Below are 19,613 nucleotides of genomic sequence, written 5' to 3' on the forward strand. Positions count from 1 at the left end.
ACATTTTTTCTTCTGAACTTATTTAGGCTTGCCATAACAAAGAGGTTGAATACTTATTGACTCAAGACATTTCAGCTTTTCATTTTTAATGTATATATAAACAAACAAATCCCAGTTTGACATTCAAATCAAATGTTGTCACATGCACCGAATACAAGCCCATAATTACAAGCCCTTAAAGAACAATGCAGTTCAATAAATAGTTAAGAAAATATTTACTAAATAATCTGAGGTATCAAATAAAGTAACACAATAAAATAACAATAAGGAGGCTATATACAAGGTGTACCGGTACCGAGTCAATGTGCAGGGGTACAGCTTAGTCGAGGTAATTTGTACATGTAGGTAGAGGTAAAATGACTATGCATAGATAATAAACAGCTAGTAGCAGCAGTGTAAAAACAAAGTTAGGAGGGGGGAGGTCATAAATGTAAATAGTCTGGGTGGCCATTTGATGAATTGTTCAGCAGTCTTATGGCTTGGGGGTAGAAGCTGTTAAGGAGCCTTTTGGAACTGGACTTGGCGCTCCGGTACCGCTTTCCATGTGGTAGCAGAGAGAACAGTCTTTGACTTGGGTGACTTGAATCTTTGACATTTTTTCGGGCCTTCCTCTGACACCGCCTAGTGTATAGGTCCTGGATAGCAGGATGGGCCATACGCACTACCCTCTTTACCAGGTATTGTTCATCCTGATCAGACAGGTTTTTTACATGGACGCTACATTGGAGATAATATACGACAACTACTAGAAATAATAGAACATATAAGAAGCCAGGAATGGTATTTTCAAAAAGGCGTTTGATAAGGTGGGGAGCCTAGTGGTTAGAGCGTTGAGCTAGTAACTGGAAGGTTGCAAGTTCAAATCCCCAAGCTGACAAGGTACAAATCTGTAGTTCTGCCCCTGAACAGGCAGTTAACCCACTGTTCCTAGGCTGTCATTGAAAATAAGAATTTGTTCTTAACTGTCTTGCCAAAAGGTAAGACTGTATTTAGTTTATAAATGCCTGGATTTTTTCAATTTCGGTAATTCTCTTATGAAATCGGTAAAAATAATGTATAGCAACCCCAGGTGTAAAATAATAAATAACATCTACTTCTCAGAGAGTTTCGAATTGTCAAGAGGAGTTAAACAAGGGTGTCCGCTGTCACCATATCTATTCGTTATGACCTTCGAAATGCTAGCTACTGAAATCAGATCCAATAACAACATTAGAGGATTAGAAATCCAAGGCTTGAAAACAAAGGTGTCCGTGTATGCCGATGACTCAAGTTTTATGTTAAGTCCGTAATGGTCCTGCAATGTCTCATTAAAGATCTAGATAACTTTTCTGTACTCTCTGGACTAAAACCTAATTATGATAAGTGTACAATATTACGTATTGAATCCTTAAAAAATACAACTTTTACATTACCTTGAAGGTTACCTATAACATGGGCTGATGGTGAAGTAGACATACTCGGTATTCATATCACAAAATATATAACTAAGCTCTCCGCAATGAATTTCAATAGAAAACTTGTAAAAATAGACAAGATCCTGCAACCATGGAGAGGTAAATGCCTGTCTATTTATGGAAAAATTGCCCTGATGAACTCCTTAGTCATATCTCAGTTTACTCACTTACTTGGCGCTGCCTACTCTTGATGATTCATTTTTCAAATCAAATGATCAAAAATTGTTTTGCTTTATCTGGGACGCTAAACCAGGAAAAATCAAATGAGCCTATCTATATAATGAATATGAATTGGGTGGGTTGATATTATTAAATATAAAAGCACTGAACCTCTCTCTAAAAGCTTCACTCATTCAAAAGTATTATTTGAACCCTAAATGGTTCTCAAGTATATTAATAAGAAAAGCTCATCCATTGTTCAAAATGGCCATGTCTCATTTTCGATTAATTGAAAATTATACTTTATTCAAAGTATCTGTCTTTTTCAAACAATCATTGCAGAGCTGGCTACAATTTAAATTTCAGCCACCTGAAAAGATAGAACAAATATTATGGCTGAACTCAAATGTGCTGGTTGATAAAATACCTGTATTTAAGGGAATATTTGAAAAGGGTATTTTGTTCTTAAATTATATTGTAAATTGGAATGGTAGAGTTATGTCCTTCATGGAGTTATCAGAATTGTACGGGAAGGTCTGCTCAATCCAAGAGTACAAACAATTGATTACAGCATTGAGTTGATATATAAAACAACGCAAGATTCAAGACTTGGTGCTTTTCAGCTAGAATTATTATATAGAATTCTTGCCACCAACAAAATGTTGAATATTTGGGGCATAAAATCATCGAAGCTCTGCAGATTTTGTTGGGAGGATACAGAATCAATAGACCATTTATTGTGGTATTACCCTCAGGTAGCTTGTTTCTGGTCTCAGGTTCAGGAATGGCTGAAAATGCATAGCACTGATCTAAAATTGACCCTAGAAAGAGTACTGTTAGGAGGTCTGGAGAGACCGGGTCAGTCAATTACTAATATACTAATACTCTTAGTAAAAGTATTTATCTTCAACACGCAATCTGTAGATTCTATTCGATTAGATAGATTGAAATTGTACGTCAAACATCATAGCTTAGTTGAAAGATATGTGTTGAGTAGAAACACGAAGTGGGTGGCCAGCAGAGATAGATGGGATGGGCTGAGGGAAGCTGAGAGTTGGTATGTGGAATTGGAGAAGAGTGGGTGTGGAGTTGCTGTGTGAGAGAGAGAATGATGGTCAAAAGATAAAGGGAAAAAAAGTTTAAATAAAACATAATAAAGTGGCAGTGTTTTTACAACTAATGCCGGTTTGCCTGAGGCTGATGCCTTGCAGGTGTTTGTATACATGCATATACACACACTCTCATTCAAATAAACGCATACAAGAACACACACATACAGTGGGGCAAAAAAGTATTTAGTTAGCCACCAATTGTGCAAGTTCTCCCACTTAAAAAGATGAGAGAGGCCTGTAATTTTCATCATAGGTACACTTCAACTATGACAGGCTGTCACACCCTGACCATAGTTTACTTTGTATATTTCTATGTTGTGGTTGGTCAGGGTGTGATCTGAGTGGGCATTCTATGTTTCATGTCTAGTTTGTCTAGTTCTATGTTCGGCCTGATATGGTTCTCAATCAGAGGCAGGTGTTCGTCATTGTCTCTGATTGGGAACCATATTTAGGTAGCCTGGGTTTCACTGTGTGTTTGTGGGTGATTGTTCCTGTCTTTGTGTAGTGTTCACCAGATAGGCTGTATTAGGTTTTGAGTTCTCACGTTTCTTGTTTTTTCGTTAGTTTGTTCTTGTATAGTGTCGTAAATAAAGTACAATGAACAACCACCACGCTGCGCTTTGGTCCGCCTCAACTTCACAACAAGAGAATCGTTACAGAATCACCCACCACAACAGGACCAAGCGGTGTGGTAATGGGCAAAGGAGAAAGCAGCAGCAGGAGCAGCGCGAGGAGGTATGGACATGGGAGGACGTTATGGACAGCAATGGCATGGGTTATACTACTTGGGAGGAGATCGACAGGTGGGCGGCCGACCCAGGGAGAGTGCCGGAGCCCGCCTGGGATTCGATGGAGCAGTGCGCGGAAGGCTATCAGAGAATGGAGTTGGCGAAGCAGGCACGGCGGCGCGGAAGGAAGCCCGAGAGGCAGCCCCAAAAATTTCTTGGGGGGGGGCTAACAGGGAGTATGGCTACGCCAGGTAGGAGACCTGGGCAGACTCCCTGTGCTTACCGGGGGGCTAGAGAGACCGGGCAGGCACCGTGTTATGCAGTGGTGCGCACGGTGTCTCCAGTGCGGGTGCATAGCCCGGTGCGGTATATTCCAGCTCCGCGTGTCGGCCGGGCTAGATTGAGCGTCGAGCCTAATGCCATGAAGCCGGCTCTACGCAGCTGGTCCCCAGTGCGTCTCCTTGGGCCGGCTTACATGGCACCAGCCTTGCGCTCGGTGTCTCCGGTTCGCCTGCATAGCCCAGTGCGGGCTATTCCACCACGCCGCACTGGCAGGGCGACCGTGAGCATTCAACCAGGTAAGGTTGGGCAGGCTCGGTGCTCAAGAGCTCCAGTGCGCCTGCACGGTCCGGTCTTTCCAGTACCACCTCCACACCCCAGCCCTCCGGTAGCAGCTCCCCGCACAAGGCTTCCTGTGCGTGTCCTCGGCCCAGTACCACCAGTGCCAGCACCACGCATCAGGCCTACAGTGCGCCTCGCCTGTCCAGCACTACCAGAGCCTTCCTCCTCTCCAGCGCTGCCGGAGTCTCCCGCCTGTTCGGCGCTAGGAGAGCTACTCAGCCCAGCGCCGCCAGCGCCGCCCGTCTGCCCAGCGCCAGCGCCGCCCGTCTGCCCAGCGCCGCCAGTGCCGCCCGTCTGCCCAGCGCCGCCAGTGCCGCCCGTCTGCCCAGCGCCGCCAGTGCCGCCCGTCTGCCAGGAGCCGCCAATGCCGCCCGTCAGCCAGGTGCCGCCAGTCAGCCAGGGGCCGCCAGTGCCGCCAGTCAGCCCAGCGCCGGCGCCGCCAGTCAACCAGGGGCCGCCAGTGCCGCCAGTCAGCCAGGGGCCGCTAGAGCCCCTCCGCCCGGAGCAGCTGTCCCTCTGTCCCGAGCAGCTGTCCCTCTGTCCCGAGCAGCTGTCCCTCTGTCCCGAGCAGCTGTCCCTCTGTCCCGAGCTGTCTCTTAGGAGGGTCACCTATCTAGGGACGCTAAGGAGGTGGACAAAGACTATTATGGAGTGGGGTCCACGTCCAGCGCCAGAGCCGCCTCCGCGGACAGATGCCCACCCAGACCCTCCCCTATAGGTTCAGGTTTTGCGGCCGGAGTCCGCACCTTGGGGGGGGGGTACTGTCACACCCTGACCATAGTTTACTTTGTATATTTCTATGTTGTGGTTGGTCAGGGTGTGATCTGAGTGGGCATTCTATGTTTCATGTCTAGTTTGTCTAGTTCTATGTTCGGCCTGATATGGTTCTCAATCAGAGGCAGGTGTTCGTCATTGTCTCTGATTGGGAACCATATTTAGGTAGCCTGGGTTTCACTGTGTGTTTGTGGGTGATTGTTCCTGTCTTTGTGTAGTGTTCACCAGATAGGCTGTATTAGGTTTTGAGTTCTCACGTTTCTTGTTTTTTCGTTAGTTTGTTCTTGTATAGTGTCGTAAATAAAGTACAATGAACAACCACCACGCTGCGCTTTGGTCCGCCTCAACTTCACAACAAGAGAATCGTTACACAGGCAAAATGAGAAAAAAAATGAGAATGAGAAAATAAGTATTTGGTCACCTACAAACAAGCAAGATTTCTGGCTCTCACAGACCTGTAACTTCTTCTTTAAGAGGCTCCTCTGTCCTCCACTTGTTACCTGTATTAATGGCACCTGTTTGAACTTCTTATCAGTATAAAAGACACCTGTCCCCAACCTCAAACAGTCACACTCCAAAATCCACTATGGCCAAGACCAAAGAGCTGTCAAAGGACACCAGAAACAAAATTGTAGACCTGCACCAGGCTGGGAAGACTGAATCTGCAATAGGTAAGCAGCTTGGTTTGAAGAAATCAACTGTGGGAGCAATTATTAGGAAATGGAAGACATACAAGACCACTGATAATCTCCCTCGATCTGGGGCTCCATGCAAGATCTCACCCCGTGGGGTCAAAATCATCACAAGAACGGTGAGCAAAAATCCCAGAACCACATGGGGGGACCTAGTGAATGACCTGCAGAGAGCTGGGTCCAAAATAACAAAGCCTACCATCAGTAACACACTACGCCGCCAGGGACTCAAATCCTGCAGTGCCAGACGTTTCCCCCTGCTTAAGCCAGTACATGTCCAGGCCCGTCTGAAGTTTGCTAGAGAGAATTTGGATGATCCAGAAGAAGATTGGGAGAATGTCATATGGTCAGATGAAATCAAAATATAACCTTTTGGTAAAAACTCAACTCGTCGTGTTTGGAGGACAAAGAATGCTGAGTTGCATCCAAAGAACACCATACCTACTGTGAAGCATGGGGGTGGAAACATCATGCTTTGGGGCTGTTTTTCTGCAAAGGGACCAGGACAACTGATCTGTGTAAAGGAAAGAATGAATGGGGCCATGTATTGTGAGATTTTGAGTGAAAACCTCCTTCCATCAGCAAGGGCATTGAAAATGAAACGTAGCTGGGTCTTTCAGCATGACAATGATCCCAAACACACCGCCCGGGCAACGAAGGAGTGGCTTCGTAAGAAGCATTTCAAGGTCCTGGAGTGGCCTAATATAAAAAGACATGAAGGTCAGTCAATATGGAACATTTCAAGAACTTTTGAAAAGTGCAGTCCTGAAAATCATCAAGTGCTATGAAACTGGCTCTCATGGGGACCGCCACAGGAATGGAAGACCCAGAGTTACCTCTGATGCAGAGGATACGTTCAATGGACTTACCAGCCTCAGAAATTGCAGCCCAAATAAATGCCCCACAGAGTTCAAGTAACAGACATATCTCAACATCAACTGTTTAGAGGAGATTTTGTGAATCAGGCCTTCATGGTCGAATTGCTGCAAAGAAACCACTACCAAAGGACATCAATAGGAAGAAGAGACTTGCTTGGGCAAAGAAACATGAGCAATGGACATTAGACCGGTGGAAATTGTGTCCTTTTGGTCTGTAGTCCAAATTTGAGATATTTGGTTCCAACCTCTGTGTCTCTGTGAGACGTGGTGTGGGTGAACTGATGATCTCTGCATGTGTGGTTCCCATGTGCTGCATCAGATTACCTGGCCTCCACAATCCCCAGACATCAAACAAATTGAGATGGTTTGGGATGAGTCAGACTGCAGATTGAAGGACAAGCAGCCAACAAGTGCTCAGCATATGTGGGAAGTCCTTCAAGACTGTTGGAAAAGCATTCCAGGTGAAGCCTGTTGATAGAATGCCAAAAGTGTGCATAGCTGTCATCAAGGCAAAGGGTGGCTACTTTGAAGAAACTCAAATATAAAATAAATGTTGATTAAATGTTATTTATTTTAAATGTTTTTGGTTACTACATGGTTCCATAGGTGTTATTTCATAGTTTTGAAATAGGTGTCGTTAGTACCGTGTGTCGTTAGTTGTCTCTGATTGAGAATCATACTTAAGTAGCCTGGGTTTCACTGTTGTTTTGTGGGTGATTGTTTCCGTGTCTGTGTTTGTTCGCCACACGGTACTGTTTCGGTTTTGTTCAGGTTTTGTATTCATTGAGTGTTCAGTTTATGTTTTTTAAATAAACAACCATGGACACTTACCACGCCGCATCTTGGTCCGATCCTTGCTACACCTCCTCTTTGTCTGAAGAGGAGGAAAACCTTTACATTCAGGCTGTCATTCAAGGGGTGTGAATATTTTCTGAAAGGACTGTATTGTCCCTCTTCTTTTCTCAGAACCCCAAGAGACACAATTAACCGGGTTATCGAAGGGAGATCCATTCAACTGAAGTGAAGTTAACCCCCTTACTTTTGTGGAAATATTCTAACAGAATAAATTTAAAAAGCAAATGCATGACCATGGCAGCAATTGAAAGATAACACTTTGTGGATTATGGGGACATGATCAGACCAAAGGTGAGGTCACAGCAGTTCACCTGACACAAGACTGAATCTAAACATTACAATATTGATTGTATGTGCATTTTACATTTACTGTACTTTTCACAGGATTTGTAAATAACGGAATCTGAAAATACGCATATCGTGTAGTAACCAAAAAAGTGTTAAACAAATCAAAATATATTTTATATTTGAGATTCTTCAAAGAAGCCACCCTTTGCCATGATGACAGCTTTGCACACTCTTGGCATATTCTCAACCAGCTTCATGAGGTAGTCACCTGGAATGCATTTCAATGAACAGGAATTCCTTGTTAAAAGTTAATTTGTGGAAGAGACTTGCTTGGGCCAAGAAACACAAGCAATCAACATTAGACCGGTGGAAATCTGTCCTTTTGGTCCAAATTTGATATTTTTGGTTCCAGCTGCCGTGTCTTTGTGAGACGCAGAGTATGTGAATGGATGATCTCTGCATGTTTGGTCCCACCGTGAAGCATGGAGGAACAGGTGTGATAGTGTTGTGGTGCGTTGCTGGTGACACTGTCTGTGATTTATTTATTTAGAATTCAAGGCACACTTAACCAGCATGGCTACCACAGCATTCTGCAGCAATATGCCATCCCACCTGGTTTGTGCTTAGTGATATGTGTTATTTCATAGTGTTGATGTTTTCACTATTATTCTACAATTTAGAAAATAGTACAAATAAAGAAAAACCCTTGAATGGGTAGGTGTGTCCAAACTTTTGACTGGTACTGTACATAAAGGACCATCCTTAGAACATAACTAATTATATGGCTCCACACACCTTTCCAATACAGCTTCCATCTGCTGGCCTTTATTTTCCCCTAAGTGTGGACCACATAAACATGTGCTTGGCTGCCAAACTTAAACATCAACAAGACTCTGATACTGTAAACAGACATGCATACACACATACATACATAGAATGGCACACGACATGACACACACAGACGTAGACACAGTGACTGGACAGTCATCCTAGTCTCTACTGTAGATAGTTTATGTGTGTTTAAATAGCTCATTCCATGTCAGTCACCACCCTGGCCTGCTCAGTTATCTCTGTTAAGAGAGAGAAACGAAGGAGGGAACAAAAATAAATGTGCAAAGAGCGGGATGGAGAGAGAGAGAATAACAAGAGTATGGGAGACAAGCACCATGTGAGAGACTGATAGAGAGAAATAAGTGAGAAAGAGAGAACGGGAATGGTGGAAGATGTGGTCTTTGTGCTGGGTTCACCAACACTCTCCTAAACAAACATTTTCTCTGACAAACTCTCACAATTTTCTATTTGTCCCCAAACACCCTCCTACTCAGCCCACAAACTGGCTCCTAAACTCAAACACAACTTGCACAACACCACCTCAGAGCAAACATTCTCCTGCACAAACCACAAAAGAATGAACACCCTTAAAACAGGCTCCTCGCTGAAAATACCATTCCTAGTCTTTGGAAAACAGTGTTCATGTTTGCTAAAATGTGTGGAAAACATATTTTCTTGTTTTCTACACTTGTTTCTATATTCAGCCAACTGTACAATTACTAAGTTGTATGAGTGTTAGTGTGTGGGTAGAGCTTGATGTCAGACAATTGTGTTAAGTTAAAGATAGCACAAAAGAAAGAGCCAGAATAACCTTGAACTTGAACTAAAATCCATGTCTTCTGTATGGGGGCCAAACTTTCATGTGAGTCTGGGGATTGATGTCTACTCTGACTGGTGCTGTTTTGGGGTGGGGTTTGGATAGCAGGGTTGAAGTGGGCCTGTTTTTTTTATCCAGACAGTGTTGTGTTCCCTGCTGCAGGCACTTTGTGGGACAGCTGTGGAGGGCTGTTTTTTTATGTATTATTTTTCTGGGAATTGGCAGGGGTTTGAGCCTGGGCATCTGGTGCTTTGAGGAGGCCTGCTATTTATCAAACTGAAGCAAAGTCAGCAGGGAGGAAAAAAACATAACCCCCCTTTGCTCTCTTTCTTCCCCCTCTAGCTCTCTCTCACTCCCTCGCTCTGTGAGTCTGAGGACATGTTATTTAAATCCCTGTGTGAAGGGAGTCGTACAGTGCCCTAAAGGAGAAAGCGAGGGAGTGGGAAGAGGGAGTGAAAGAGCGAGAAGAGGGATGGTAAAATAAACAGCCCAGTTACAATGCCTTCAGAAAGTTTTCATATACTTTTTTTTTTTTTACTTATTCCACATTTGTTGTTACAGTCTAAACTCAAAATTGATTAAATATGATTTTTTTCTCTCACCAGTCTACACAATACCCCATAATGGCCAATTGAAAACATGTTTTAAGAAATGTTAACAAATCTATTGAAAATTAAATACAGAAATATATCATTTACATAGGTATTCACACCCCTGAGTCAATACTTTGTAGAAGCACCGTTGGCAGTGGTTACAGCTGTGAGTCTTTCTCGGTAAGTCTCTATGAGCTTTCCATACCCGGATTGTGCAACATTTGCCAAAATTGTAAAAATTCTTCAAGCTCTGTCAAAATAGTTGTTGATCATTGCTAGAGGTCAATTTCAGGTTATGCCATAGATTTTGAAGTAGATTTAAGTCAAAACTGTAACTTGGACAGTCAGGAACATTCACTGTCTTCTTGATATAAGCCACTCCAGTGTAGATGTGGCCTTGTGTTTTAGGTTATTATCCTTCTGAAAGTTGAATTCATCTCCCAGTGTCAGGTGGAAAGAAGACTGAACCAGGTTTTCCTCTAGGATTTTGCCTGTTCTTAGCTCCATTCCGTTTATTTTTTATCACGAAAAACTCCCCAGTCCTTAACGATTACAACCATACTCATAACATGATGCAGCCACCACTATGCTTGACAATATGGAGAGTGGTACTCCGCAATGTGTTATATTGGGTTTGCTCAAAACAAAACACTTTTTTGTGTTCAGGATAAAAACGTAATTGCTTTGCCACAATTTTTTTCAGTATTACTTTAGTGCCTTGTTGCAAACAGGACACATTTTTTTTATTTATTTTTTATTCTGTACAGGCTTCCTGATTTTCACTGTCAATTAGGTTAGTATTGTGGAGTAGTTAGAATGTTGTTGATCCATCCTCAGTTTTCTCCTATCACAGCGGTTTCCTTCCTCTCAGGCAACTGAGTAAGGAAGGACGCCTGTATCTTTGTAGTGACTGGGCATATTGATACACGATCCAAATTGTAATTAATAACATCACCATTCTCAAAAGGGATATTCGATGTCTGCTTTTTTTTTTATTTACCATCTACCAATAGGTGCCCTTCTTTGCAAGGCATTGAAAAAAGAAACTCGTCATTGTGGTTGAACCTGTGTTTGAAATTCTGCTCGACTGAGGGACCTTCAAAATAATTGTGTGTGTGAGATACAGAGATGGGGGAGTCATTCAAAAATAATGTTAAACACTATTATTGAATACACAGTGAGTCCATGCAACTTAGGTGACTTGTTAAGCACTTATTTTTACTCCTGAATGGATTTAGGCTTGCCATAACAAAGGGGTTCAATACTTATTGACTCAAGACATTTCAGCTTTTCATTTTTTATTCATTTGTAAAAAAAAATATATATATTCCACTTTGACATTATGGGGTATTGTGTGTAGGCCAGTGACAAAACCATTTACATTTAATACATTTTTTAAAAGTTGTAACACAACAAAATGTGGAAAAAGTCAAGGTGTGTGAATAATTTCTGAAGGAACTGTAAGTCTTTCTGGTCTGTCAAATATTTTGTTGCACAACCAGAGAAGCTGGCAACTGTTGTTATTATCCACGTTAAGAACAAGGCTACTTATTGTATTGTAGATCAATTTGCTTTTCAGGGAATCAGTTTTTCATAGAAAGACTGGAAAATGTGGAAAAAAAGATGGTCTGCTGACAAGCTAGCTCACTCAAGTTCAATGGATATTTCCCACCATGCATTGGCGTTAAATTAAACACTGTCAATGGTTTCCTTTGACAGGTGGTAGGAGGAGTTATATAAGGGATACACATATTTGAGTCAACCCATAGGTTCCCAATGACTGGGATGTCTAACGTGTTGACAGTTATGGCAAGGCTCCAGAATACAATTTTCCCCCGATGGCACTGGTGACACTAACTTTTCCAGTTGGTGGCACCAGCTCGCAGCGTCACACAATATAATATGTTTGAGTCATCATCTTATCATCTTATCATCTCATTATAAAGTTATTCACAATCCTTTATTAAGAAGTGTAATAGAATGTGTATATATTTTGAAATGCAACCTAATCCAGTGATTGTCATTAATTTTGGTTTGACAATTGGGTCATTTTTGTTATATTTTACTGTCAAAATAGTGCTCCAGAATTTTCAGATTTTTTGGGTGTTCAATAAGAGATGGATTTGCCTTCATCTTTATGTGCGCTAATATTATATATATATATAGGCCTAATTCAATTGGTGCTAATCCTCACCAGCTGAGGAAGTGGAAACTCAACACATTAGCTAGATTGTTAACTCTAAATATAACACCTACTGCTAGTAGCCATGCATTAATCTAACAGTAAATGTAATGTCCTAAAAAAAACTTTGCAATGAGTCATAGTGCACTCGCGATGGCCGATATGCAATTTCGCACACTCCGTATTTCAATGCCATATCAGATATCTTGATTGTAAAACACTGTACTTTGAGCTCAATAATGATTGTTGGCAATTAAAATTATCTCTACAGAAAGCTGCCCTCTCTCTTTAATATGGACAACTATTTGTTTTTTTGCTGCAATAGCATTTTGAAATGTTATACAATCATGAGGGGCACACGAGGGGGAGAAAGTGTTTGAGAGGCTTGCTCATTACAACAGATGGCCCCACCGAAACAGGCAGGCACAGTGGCAGCGGCAGACAGTTTTTATTTATTACAGGAACCATGAGGATAATGCACTTTTCTATTTGTGCTTTTATCCGCCCCAACAATAGGACGTTTTGATTGAGGTGAACAGGTAGAACGTGGCAATACAATTTTTTACTTGCACAGCCTAGACAAAGGGTCACAAAATGCGACTAAATGGTATGTCTGGTGCCCTGCCTCAGTTGAGTTGGACTGCGCTTCAACCACATTCTAGTTGTCTCATTTGACAAAAACAATAATCAGAGAGTTGAGGGTAAGGAAGAAATGTGTCAAAGAAGAAGAGAAAGAGACTGAAAAAAAGAGGGGATAAAGAGAAGGTGGAAATATGAATAGGGTGACAAAAATGGAATGACAGAAAAGAAAGAAAACAACTTGAGGTTAGTCTTTCCAGGTAATGGTAGAACAATGTTTCAGGTTAAACCTCCCTCCCTGGCCCTCCTCCCTGGCCCTGCCCAAACTCTCTTGCTCTCTTTGCCCCTCTGTTCCATACCTCCACTGTGATGTAACTCCCTGCGCCGAACATGTTTTCCTACACACACACACAGAGGCCCCATTCATTCATTGCAGCTTTGTTTGTGTGCCACTCCAAATAGTTCACATTTCTCTCCCCATCTGTGGCCTGCAACGGCCAATAAGGTCTTTATTTATGTAAGATGACTCTTATGGGTAAGCCACCCCACATATGCCTTCTGACGTGCACATTTATTTTTACTAAGCATATGCAGAGGAGCTGTGGGGGGGAAGCATCTCAACAGAGACAGTAAACACACACGTTCTCTCTTACTCTCACACACGTGCGCATACATATTTGACTGTTTCAGGAAACTAGGTGTATGTCGCAAGTCACAACTTCCCAGGAGAGCCATTTGAATGTAAAATAATATTTTATTGAAATGCATTTTTTGGCAGAAATGCCTTCTCAAACATGTGAACTTTCATGTACCTTAATAACAAACTTTTATGCCATCTGTAAATACAAATAAAGTTGTTAAATGACGAGCCTAGTTGGTTTAGCCAAAGAAAAAGTCAGGAACCTTCCCGCTAGCCATGACTGGCTGAGATAATGAGTGGGCTGGACATGCCGAGAGATGAGTTTCAGATTGGTCTGTGGTGTAGCATCTTGTCTATAAAATGAGCTGCTCGTTATGCCTAGATAATCCTTTCTAATGCTGTTTTTTATAAAGATATAACGTTAGCCATGGAGAACTGCAAATATGTTTCTACTGCTCTCAATAACAATGCTGCCCTGAATTTATCAGGCGCTATCAACAAAGGTCAGAGGGAAAAGGTTGTGATGGACTACTTTCTGGAGGAAAAGTGCCTTGCTGATTCTCTCTGACTCTGAAAATGAATCAGAAGATGTGGAAATCCCTAATGTAGGTTAAAAAAAATTATTGAAGAAGACATTTGTAGAGTCTTCTGATGACAGTTATGGGGAAGAAACGGCGATCAACAGTGTTGTTGTCACAGAAGAAGTTGACCGAGTTTTGAAATCAGTGGAATGTCTGTGCAAACTAAACAGAAACAACACTGAACGTCTTATTTAATGAAAGGGGTTGCCGTATGCTGTGAAGCATTCATCTATGTATACAGGTATGAGTCTAGCTACAGTTTAAGATATTATATGTTTCTAATTTTGTAAGAAAGTTGTTTTCATTGCAAGTTTAAGCATGTTGTTATCTAGCTAGCTGAAGTTCAATGGCTCGCTTGCTAGCTAACATTGAACCTATTTGGTTAACTTTAGCTAGCTATGCCAATCGGTTTGTATTGCTAGTACTCTAAGGATTTGGATAATGGTTTATTGTTTAGCTAGCTAGCTACATTTCTAAACAAACAAAAAAACAAACAATTTAAAGCTTTCTGTTAGCTAGCTAGCTGACGTTAGATGACTGGCTTGCTAACATTACGTGTATGACCTGTGTGTAGTGATATCTCAGAATCTCATTTGGTATCTATAGTAAAATAATCCTAAAATATTTGTACTTGGAATTTATCATTCGGCATCAGTAGAACACGCCTGACTCTCCTCCACCGGTCATACAAGGAGAATGGTCTAATGCCTCCCATCAAAAAGAGAGCTGGCCCAAGCAAGCACAGGTTACACCTGAAGCATGAGGACTTGCAGTGAGTGGTGAACTTTATCAACAACTACGCAGAGGAAAATGCAATAGTATTACCAGGACGTCACCCACACAAACACTTAGGTGGAAAGCTGCTGACATCCCATGTGAAAAGTGCAGCAGTGTGGCGTCTGTACAAGGAATCAATGACAACACTTGGTATGTAAAGTTTAAACACGTTTTGATTATTTAATTGACCTCCAACATGATTGGCACTACTTTTATTGATCTCACATTATTTCTGTATTTTCCAGAGGTACGTGTAGTCGGGCTGCCTTCCTTCAGGAATCTGTGGAAAAAATTGCTGCCCCACATCTCAAGCACTAAACCCAGCACAGACCTGTGCTGGCAGTGCCAGAGGAACAACTATCAGGTCTTCAGATCTGCCAATCTGCCAGATGCTGTTAAGTCAGCCAAGCTGAAGAAGCAAGAGCAGCAAGAGCAGCATCTCCTGCTTGTTCAGAGTGAGCGGTCTGTCTAGCAGAAGACGGTTGCTGACTGCAAGACCACCTGTCAAGACCTGCAGTTACCTCTGGGGGCCCTACTGAACCAGCAAGCAAAGACATCAGGATGCATTACAGCTTTGATTTTGCTCAACAAGTTAGCAACATTTCCTCCTTTATACTGATTAAGGACGTAGATGGATAGATATATGTACACTTCAAAAATATATATAGAGTTTAATTTGGAAGTTTACATACACCTTAGCCAAATACAATTAAACTCAGTTTTTCACAATTCCTGACATTAAATCTTAGTAAAAATTCCCTGTCTTAGGTCAGTTAGGATCACCACTTTATTTTAAGAACGTGAAATGTCAGAATATTGGCAGAGAGAATGATTTATTTCAGGTTTTATTTATTTCAACACATTCCCAATGGGACAGAAGTTTAAATACACTCCATTAGTATTTGGTAGCATTGCCTTTAAATTATTTAACTTGGGTCAAAGATTTCGGGTAGCCTTCCACAAGCTTCCCACAATAAGTTCGGTGAATTTTGGCCCATTCCTCCTGACAGAGCTGGTGTAACTGAGTCAGGTTTGTACGCCTCCTTGCTCGCACACGCTTTTTCAGATCTGCCCACAAATTCTCTATGCGATTGAGGTCAGGGCGTTGTAATGGCCACTCCAATACCTTGACTTTGTTATCCTTAAGCCATTTTGCCACAACTTTGAACATTGTCCATTGGGAAGATTAATTTGCGACCAAGATTTAACTTCCTGACTGATGTCTTGAGATGTTGCTTCAATATATCCACATAATTTTACTTCCTTATAAAGCCATCTATTTTGTGAAGTGCACCAGTCCCTCCTGCAGCAAAGCACCCCCACAACATGATGCTGCCACTCCCGTGCTTCACGGTTGGAATGGTGTTCTTCGGCTTGCAAACATCCCCCTTTTTCCTCCAAACATGATGATGGTCATTATGGCCAAACAGTTCTATTTTGTTTCATCAGACCAGAGGACATTTCTTCAACGATCTTTGTCCCCATGTGAAGTTGCAAACCGTAGTCAGTCTTTTTTATGGCGGTTTTGGAACAGTGGCTTCTTCCTTGCTGAGCGACATTTCAGGTTATGTCAATATAGGACTCGTTTTACTATGGATATAGACACTTTTGTACCCTTTTCCTCCAGCATCTTCACAAGGTCCTTTGCTGTTGTTCTGGGATTGATTTGCACTTTTTGCACCAAAGTACATTCATCTCTAGGAGACAGTCTCCTTACTGAGCGGTATGATGGCTGTGTGGTCCCATAGTGTTTATACTTGCGTATGTACAGATGAACGTGGTACCTTCAGGTGTTTGGAAATTGCTCCCAATGATGAACCAGACTTGTGGAGGTCTACAATTTTTTTCCGAGGTCTTGGCTGATTTCTTTAGATTTTCCCATAATGTCAAGCAAAGAGGCACTGAGTTTGAAGGTAGACCTTGAAATACATCCATAAATACACCTCCAATTGACTCAAATTATGTTAATTTGCCTATTAGAAGCTTCTAAAGCCATGACATAATTTTCTGGAAGCTGCAAGCTGTTTAAAGGCTCAGTCAACTTAGTTTATGTACACTTCTGACCCACTGGAATTGTGATATAATCTGTAAACAATTGTGATACAGTGAATTATAAGTGAAATAATCTGTAAACAATTGTTGGAAAAATTACTTGTGTCATGCACAAAGTAGATGTCCTAACCGACTTGAGAAAACTATAGTTTGTTCACAAGAAATTTGTGGAGTGGTTGAAAAACAAGTTTTAATAACTCCAACCTAAGTGTATGCAAACTTACGACTACAACTGTATATATAAGGCAAATACCTTTCACCAAGCAGTGTAAAGACAGACTGACAGGGGTGAGACAATTAATTGTAATTTATCTTAATGTTATTCTGTTGTTTGCAGGTGCACTAGCCTGCAGCCAGGTGCACTAGCCTGCAGCCAGGTCCCATCTACTTCTTTACTCCTCGGAAGTGTGGCTTGTTTGGTGTCTGCTGTGAAGGAATACCACAACAAGTCAACTACTTGATTGATGAAGGCATGTTGTCCAGCAAAGTGAAGGACAGCACTCTGACAGGGGTCAACATCCCACAGCTGGTTGGACTGGAGGATGGTACGGTGCTGGTGGAAAGCTATGGCTGGCAACAACACCTGACTCTCTACTTCAGGCCGCTGCTGCAGATCAAACAGTACCGGCACTTCACGTGAATATCATTGTCAATGCATTGTATGAGGTTATTCTTCTTCTTATCTAAACTTGTGAGGTGAATTGATTTTGTGCAAAGTTGTAATGTCTTCTCAATTTATTTAGTTATTTCCTGTTTTACAGCTTTAATGCTCTGGAGCCTGGTGTTGTCGGCAAGGAGCGTTCGGACTCAGTCAGGACCAGGTTTCAGCAGCTGTGCAACGCTGACATCCTTCCTCCCATAGATGGTCTGCCTGTACAAGCACCACCTGGACTGGACACAGCTAGACAAACATATATTTTTGAGAAGATAAGGGAGTTTTGTTACAAAGAGACTATGGACGTCACATGCCCTGCAACAAAGTCAAGGGCAGGACAGAAACAGGCTCTCCGAATATAGATTCCCTTGTTCATGCATGGTTCGGACAGACCAGTTATGTTTTACTTTTACTTCACTACATTCTGAATAAAAATATGTATTTTTTACTCCATACATTTTCCCTGACACTGAAAGTACTTGCTACATTTTGACAGGAAAATTGTTAAATTCACACATTAATCAATAGAACATCCCTGGCCATCCCTACTGCATCTGATCTGGCAGACTCACTAAACACAAGTCCTTTGTTTGTAAATTACGTAATAAAGAAATACACATAAAATTGTGCCATCTGGTTTATTAATCTAAAGATTTTGAAATGATTTTTTATTTTAATTTTGAAACTTAAGTAAATTTTATTAAGTCCATTTACTTTTGATACTTAAGTATTTTTTAACACAAAATACTTTTTGACTTTTTCTCAAGTAGTATTTTACCGGATGACTTTCACTTGAGTCATTTTCTTTTAAGCTATCTTTACTTTTACTCAAGTATGACAATTTTGTGCTTTTTACACCATTGGATTTGACTGGGGATTATAGCATTTCTTTCACATGACCCATCAATTTAGACAAATGTGTCTGGGTAAGCATCATCTAATATTTATTAAATATTTTTATATAGACTACTACTTTTACCACTTTTTTAGTCTTAATCTTTTCTACACTACTCACTATTTAGCACATGACCTCACATGTGTATCCTTAAAGAGGTGGGTGGGTCTGGCTTAAGAGGGTGTGAACATTGCTGAATGGGTGTAGACAAAGGAGAGCTCCCCAGTAGGTACCAAAACATTCAAAGGCCATTTTCTCAAAAGTGAGCTTACAAGTTTGTCATCTTTCAAATACATTGTTCCTCAAAAATATACAATTTTGTAGGTCAGAGTCTCTGCTTTTATCCAATGTAAAAAACACAATTTCAAATTTTGCTACATAAGACCGACCGGCTCAAAGCGATCTTATGTGGCAAGTAGGCTATGTTCTCCAATATAGTTTTACAGTGCGTGCTTGGGCCGACCAATCAACAGGATATAAAACCTTCCTGTTTTCTGTTCTTTATTTTAGAGCTGACCTTTCCCCTACTTCTCGCAATGAGCAGATTTGCTCAGTTAGTGTTTTCCCTCATACACTGTCTTGTTATACTTGGTACTGTCTCACTATGCTCCCTACTGTCTATCTTTCACTTACGCCAATTAATGGTGTCCTGTTTAATCCGCTGCATTATTTATTTTATTTTACCTTTATTTAACTAGGCAAGTCAGTTGAGAACAAATTCTTATTTTCAATGACGGCCTAGGAACAGTGGGTTAACTGCCTTATTCAGGGGCAGAACTTGTTAACTCAGAGATTCGATCTTGCAACCTTTTGGTTACTTGTCCAACGCTCTAACCACTAGGCTACGCTACTACGCTACGCTGCACCATGTTGCTCTATAGTTCAGAGATGATTTTATTGCATATTTTTCTGCTATCCGTTTTAAACTGATGTCTGTTGGAAATCAAAGTCAAACCAAATTGGGGTAGAGTTGCAGTGCACGATAGGTGTGAGACCCTTGCACGATAGGGTCAACGCTTTTTCACTTCGCTCTAGTGCAGAAAATGAATACCTTCTCTCTCTACACACACATGGATGGACGGACACACACACACAGACACACACACACCAATACTAACACGAATCATTGGATTTTCAAATAAAATATTCCCTGAGTCAGTGTTCAGAGGCAGTAGCTATCTGGCGACACGATTCAAAGGTCATCGTTAAGTCTAGTCGACGGTCCAACCAAATTTTCTCAAGGTTATAGATACTGGCAGGCATCCACACGAAGAGGGCTCTAGACATTACTGGTGTCTGTGTGCCATATGGTGTCTCTAGAGGTGGGGGGCAGACAGACACCTCAGCAGGTGAGTACAGACAGACGGACAGATGCCCCTGTAGGTGATCTAGACTGTTGGGCTTGTGGAGGATAGAGCATATTACCCTCTAGCCCACACAGTTATATTCA

At 41.6% G+C, this 19,613-nt stretch overlaps 1 long non-coding RNA gene across 1 annotated transcript; it reads left to right on the plus strand.

Annotated features, from left to right (window-relative positions):
• Nucleotides 1-13,587: 13,587 nt before the first annotated feature.
• LOC149981653 (uncharacterized) lies at nt 13,588-17,892 on the plus strand. The gene is made up of 5 exons (XR_016497791.1): nt 13,588-14,025; nt 14,440-14,711; nt 14,807-15,152; nt 16,951-17,272; nt 17,375-17,892. It is a non-coding gene; the product is annotated as an uncharacterized LOC149981653 (long non-coding RNA).
• Nucleotides 17,893-19,613: the final 1,721 nt, after the last annotated feature.

Source organism: Oncorhynchus mykiss, chromosome 8 (genome assembly GCF_057628025.1).
Source record: "Oncorhynchus mykiss isolate SJ-2025 chromosome 8, ASM5762802v1, whole genome shotgun sequence".
Classification (NCBI taxonomy): Eukaryota; Metazoa; Chordata; class Actinopteri; order Salmoniformes; family Salmonidae; genus Oncorhynchus; species Oncorhynchus mykiss.